The 6,544-nt window shown below is 35.4% G+C and overlaps 1 pseudogene; it reads right to left on the bottom strand.

Moving 5' to 3' along the window:
• Window positions 1-1,983: 1,983 nt before the first annotated feature.
• Window positions 1,984-2,659, bottom strand: LOC101023093 (annotated as a pseudogene).
• Window positions 2,660-6,544: the final 3,885 nt, after the last annotated feature.

Here is a 6,544-nt window from a genome sequence, read left to right as displayed (position 1 = left end):
AAGTTGTGTGTGTGTAGATATAATACATATACAAATTATGTAAAATTATATCTTTATCTACATAGTAAAAAACTTGGAAAAATAAAATGTTAACAGTAATTTTGTCCATGGAGTTAGAAGGAGATGGGGGAATATAAGAGAAGCTTTCTATTTTTACTCTATACCTGTTTATATAATTTGAATTAATTTGAATATTATAAAATAAGCATGCCATATTTTTGTATTTTTATTTTGTTTATTTTTATAATTTTAACTTTTATTTTTGATTCAGGGGATTCATGTGCAAGTTCGTTATGTGGATATACTGTCCGATGCTGAGGCCTCCAGTTATATCCACATTGCTGCAAATACATGATTTTGTTCTTTAGGGCTGTGTCGTATTCCATGGTATGTATGTACCACATTTTCTTTATCAATCCATCGTTGGTGGGTACCTAGGTTGATTCTATGCCTTCGCTATTGTGAATAGTGCTGTGATGAACATACAAATGAGTGCATGTGCCTTTTTTGTAGAACTGTTTTTTTTTTTTTTTTCTTTTGGAGATATACCCATTTACGGGATTACTGGTCAAACAGTAGGTTCTGTTTTAAGTTCTTTGATAAATCTCCAAATTGCTTTCCACAGTAGCTGAACTAATGTATTCCCACCAACAGTGTATAAGCATTCCCTCTTCTCCACAGCCTGTTATGATTAAGCAATTCAAAGGAAGTATAGCAATGGGCTCATGACCATAAAATTAACTTGTCTTACTCCATTACCTGGAAGCAACAGGCCTACATGAAAGATTCAATTCCTTCTGAAGACTCAGTTACATAATAAATTGGAGACAACACCCTCAAAGCATGAAATTTTGTCTTACATGATTGATTATATTCTTTTAATTAAATTCTGTTATATAGTGCAATTTCCCCATAGCCGGAATACACGAGTCCAGAAGTAATTGGATAGAACCACAAATGGGCAGGTCCTCTCACTGTTTTCCCAAATAACCTACTCACAGAATTTTGGAGTCTTGTTCTGGCAACTAAGACTCTGGTATTTTGGAGGTCTTGGTCTCCAAGAAGGAGATGCTTCCATCAAGGATAAAATAATGGTTCCATTGAACTAGAAATTGAGACTGTCGCCCGACCATTTTGGGTTCTTCATGCTACTGAACCAACAAGTAAATTAAAGGGTTATTATACTGACTTGAGTAATTGATCCTGTTTAGTAGAGAAAATCAGATTGCTACTCCACAATGGAGACAGAGATAGCTATTTTGAAACACATGGGATTCTCTGGGGCTGCTCACAGCATTTCCTTCCTTTTAGTAAATTTTAGTGGAATATTACAGCCACCAAATAAATGAATGGCTATTAAAGACTCAGACCCCTTGGAAATGAAGGTTTACAACACTCCATAAGGAAAAGAATTGTAACTAGCTGAGGTTTTGTTTGATGGCAAGGGAGACTTAGAATGTGTAGTGAAAGGAAAAGGTCATAGATGTAAACTTTAGCCTCATGACCAATTACAGAAATGAAGACTAGTGTCTTTACCCATTTTCTATGTGTTGTATTAGTTCTTTTTCACGGTGCTGATAAACACATACCCCAGAATGAGCAATTTACAAAAGAAAGAGGTTTAATTGGACTTACAGTTCCATGTGGCTGGGGAAGCCTCAAAATCATGGCAAAAGGCAAGGAGGAAAAAGTCACGTCTTACATGGATGGCGTCAGGCAAAAAATGAGAGAGCTTGTGCAGGGGAATGCCTCTCTTTAAAACCATCAGATCTCACGAGACTTATTTACTATCACGAGAACAGCATGGGAAAGACTTGCCCCCATGACTCAATTACCTCCCATCAAATTCAACACATGGGAATTCAAGATGAGATTCAGGTGGGGACACAGCCAAACCATATCAGTGTTATACCTGTGTGTTTATTTGTATATGCTAACCATTTTCTTCTCTCTTTTTCTTATTAATCTTTTTTTTTTTTTTTTGCACAAACACATTTCTTTATTAACCAAGGGATGATCCTAATTAATCCAATACAGTTTGAAATAGCTACATGTAAAATGTTTGTGATAAAGATAATTGAACACAGTAATGAAAAAAAAAAAAGAAACAGTATGGAGATTTGCTCATTGAACTGAGTTTGGTCATTCTCTTAGTTAATTGCTGTCCAAAGTGATGACGGAATTTTTATTCTACTTTTTCATAGATCCGAGTGCAGGTGACATTGTTCATGACACAGTCCACCACTAGTTTCCCATCTTTCAATTTTCTTGTTATTGTGCTTTCCTTCCCATCCCACTCCTGATGCTGAACCAATGCACCATCTGTAAAGTTGCAGACAGTCTGAGTTTTTCTGCCATCAGCTGTGGTTTCTTCAAACTTCTCTCCCAGGGTACAAGAAAAATGTGTTGTTTTCAAAGTCATCTCAGTTTTTATGGTGAGGTTTTTGGCATCACAAGTGATGATACAGTCTGGTTTGGCCATTGCGCCCATTTTTCGCAAAGCTATTCCCACTCCTAGCTCCTTCATGCATTCATCAAAGCCTTTGCTCTCCACCAGGCGCCACCTTCCATCCAGCTACTGAACTGTGGCCCTGGTGGGCGCCGGCGGGCTGACGTGCAGAGCGGGGTCGGCGTCGGCGTGGCAGCGCGCTGTCCTCATTAATCTGTTACATAGAAGTTGTTGAAAGAAAACTTTGCCGTTTAGTCTTTAGGCAAAAGAATATTCAATTGGTCCATGACTGAATTCGAAGGGTAATTAATACAGCTGGCAACAAACACAATGACTTTTGGGATGGTACCTCTTCTCATATGTTGTCAGGCAGAGATATAGAGTTGCTTTATTGCTGTACAGTTGTCCAAATGCGCATAGTAAGGTGCGTGTGGAAGCTGAATAGCCAAAGTGATAGACTAGGCTTCTCAGTTTCAAATTCTCCCTTAATTTCTCTGCTTTATGATACTAGAGCTGAACCCTGTCAACATTCCTTTCTCAGCTGGCAAAATATTAAGTTTTACCAGTAAATGCACTTTAAATATACTTGAGGAGAAAAGGACTTTTCTTATTGGATGTGATGAGCTACTCCTTTTGCTCCCATGGCACACTTTCTAGTGACATGCATAACGGACATGCAATGACACTCCCATCCAGTAACTTTTGTTGTCAACCTTGCCTGTGATGTCCTTCTCACAAGGTATGCTTCTCTGGTCCGCCAGCTCCCTGGAAGAAAGGTTCCTCTCATTCCTGGTCTCAGCCTGCAATTCCTGCCATGCCAGCCTCAATCAAAGGTTGCTGACAAGCCCTGACCTACACAACCCGGCAAATTTCTTTACCATCCAGTAGGTAGCGGACATACACTCTCCAGAGACACCTGATTCACAGCCTTGAGGAAGATCCTTTCCAAGTTTGTTCCTCCCTTAGGAACTGTACTTCAGTCCTAGGGTATTTTTAGCATTCTCTTTTATTCCCTCTTAACCTTCTGTTATCAGTTGGGGATTCTTTTTAGCAAAAATTCCCTATTAAAATTACTGAGTAGTTCCTCTGTCCTGACTGGATTCTGACTACCACAGTAATATTCCATTGTATGTGTGGCATGCTATAATTTGCTTATCCATGTACCAGTGAAAGGATATTTCGGTTGCTTTCAATTTGGGGCTATTGTGAATAAAACTACTATCTGTATACAGATGCAAGCTTTTGTGTGGAAACAATCTTTCATTTCTCTTGGTAACACACCAAGAAGTGGGATTGCTGGTTTGTGTGATAAATGTATATTTAGTATACATTTTAAATGGCTAGTTGTTTTACAAAGCAGCTGTCATATTTTTGCATTTTCAGAATTATGTGAAGATTCCAGTTTCTCCACATTAGTATCAGCACCTGTTATTATCGAAACTTAATTTTAGCTATTCTGGCAGGTGTACAGTGATATCTAACGGTGGTTCTAATTTTTCATAGTCCTAATGAGCAAGGGATTGAGGATCTTTTCAAGTGCTTTTTGGCTTCTCCTATATCTTCTTTTATGAAGTGTCTGTTCAACTCTTTTGCCCGTGTGTTTTTGTTGATTTGGCCTTCCATTATTGCATTATAAAAATGTTCTGTATATTCAGGTTACAAGTTCATTGTCAGATACATGTTTTGTAATCTGTGACTTGACTTTTTGTATTTTTTATATGTTTAATATAATCTTTCAACAAAAAATTTAATTTTGATGAAGTCCAATTTAACCCAACTTAACATTTTTTCTTTTATCATTTATGTTTTTATGTCATATTTAAAATATTTTCTTAATAATATCACAAAGATATTCTACTTTATTGTCTTCTAAAAGTTTTACGATTTGGGCTCCTATATTTTTTCAATTCATCATCCATTTTTTACTTATTTTTTTACTTGATACATGATACATGGTAATTGTACATATTTATGCAGTACATAGTGGTGTTTTGATATATACAATGTATAGTGATCAGATGAGGGTAACATTATCCATTTTGAATTCATTTTTGGTCATAAGGTGAGTAAAATTTCAAGACTAGTTTTTTTTTCCAGCTGAATATTCAGTTATCCCAGTACTATTTATTAGAATACATATCCTTTCTTTATTGAATTACCATGGCACCTTTTTAAAAATCAGTTGACAATATGAATGTATATTTTTTGCAGGAAGCTATCCTATCCCATTAAAATACATGTGTGTTTTTACTTATTGCATTAGCAATGATTATTGTAGCTGTAGAGTAAGTCTTAAAATCAAATGGTATATAAATTTTATAATCAGTTTTTCTACTTCTGTAAAAAGCCTGTTGGGTATTTGACCAGGATGCATTGAATCTACAGATCAATTTCACAAGATCTGCCATCTCAACAATATTAAGTCTATCAACATTTTTATTTTGATATTACTTGATTTTCCTAAGCAATTTTTGCACTTTTTAGTGTACCAGATTTTGCACATCTGTTTTTAAATATACTATGTCTTCTACTTTTATATGCTATTATGAACAGTGTTCTATTTTTAATTTCATTTTCTGTTGCTAATATGTAGAAATAGTTGATTTTTATTTATACTGTATTGTGACATTAAATTATTCGTTTTATATATTATATCTTATATAATTTCTACTTAAGCAATTATGCAATATATGAACAAAGATAGTTTTACTTCTTTCTTTCCAATCTACATTTGTTTCTCTTCCTTGCCTTATAGCACTAACTAAGACCTTGAGTACAGTAATGAGTAAAAGTAATGAGAGTATTTCTGACTTCAGGTAGAAATCATTTGCTCTTTCACTATTAAGTATGGTCTTGGCTGTATATTTTTTTAACAGGTGAACTTCTTCAGATTGAGGAAGTTTTCTTCCATTCTTAGTTTGCTAAGAATTTTTATTAAAAATATATGTTGAATTTTGTCAAATACTCTTTAATACATCTACCAAGCTATTAATATAGTCTCTTGCCTTTATTCTACTAGTATATTACGTTAATTGATTTGATTTTCAGACATTAAATGTTCTGGCATTTCTGGGATGAGCCTTACTTCATCATGGTCCATTATACTTTAAATAGCACTGGATTTAATTAGCTAGTACTTTGTAAAAGATTTTTGTGATTATGTCCAATGTAAATATTGGTCTGTAGTTTTTCTTTCCTGTGATGTCTCTGTCTAGCTTTGGCATAAAGATAGTACTAGACTTCAAACCTGATGTATGAATTGAGTAATTGAAAATCATCTATCAATCCAGTTCAAATATAAAATACAGCCTAATTAGTTAAGTGCTGAGTTCATGAGATACATTTCAAATTCGACTATTAGCAGCCTTACTGATAACAAAGAGGCCATATGCTTTGTGTGACTATTTGGATTTTGGCATTAGTCATGGATATATTAATACATATGAGGTTCTTATGAGTTCAGAGACATAAAGGGAGCAAACGTAAATCTATATTTAAATTGAGTACAGAACAAAAACTTGCTTTGAGAGTCTCAGAGAGGGCTGCATCTTAAGCAGTGCCATAATGGCCATATGATCCTAACACAGAATGACTTTGTAAGGAAAGTATCCCTGTACGTGCAGACTAGAGTCTTTGGCAAAAGGTTCATGCTGACTCCCAGTGCCCCCCAGCCCTCAGCATTGACTAGTGTGATTCAGGAATCAAATGCTCTACAACTGAGCTGTACCTTTTCATCTAGTGTGATTTTGGATTCATAAGTCTACTGAAGTTAGATACAGTTCCTTCAGGGGTAAATGACTAGTCTGTTAGTGTACTTTGGTGGAGCCAGCTTTTACCACTAAAAGCAATAAAATAATTCTAATACCCCAAATGCCTGTTTTATAATGGGTAATGCCAATGACACATTCCAGTAAGAGTAGATCACTGATAAAAGGAGAATGTTCATCTCTAGAGGAATATATTGTATCTATGAGGGGTTTGCAGCCTTGTCTTTGGGAATGTCAATAGAACCTGTAAAACAGCAGTCAATAACAATTTCTGAAAGGTGTAAATTCTGATTCTCTCTCTGCCAAGGCAAAGCAAACTGACTTAATT

The sequence above is a fragment of the Papio anubis genome, chromosome 2, assembly GCF_008728515.1.
Source record: "Papio anubis isolate 15944 chromosome 2, Panubis1.0, whole genome shotgun sequence".
NCBI lineage: Eukaryota > Metazoa > Chordata > Mammalia > Primates > Cercopithecidae > Papio > Papio anubis.
Note: the sequence above shows the minus strand (reverse complement) of the source record. Positions and strands in the feature narration are given on the sequence as shown.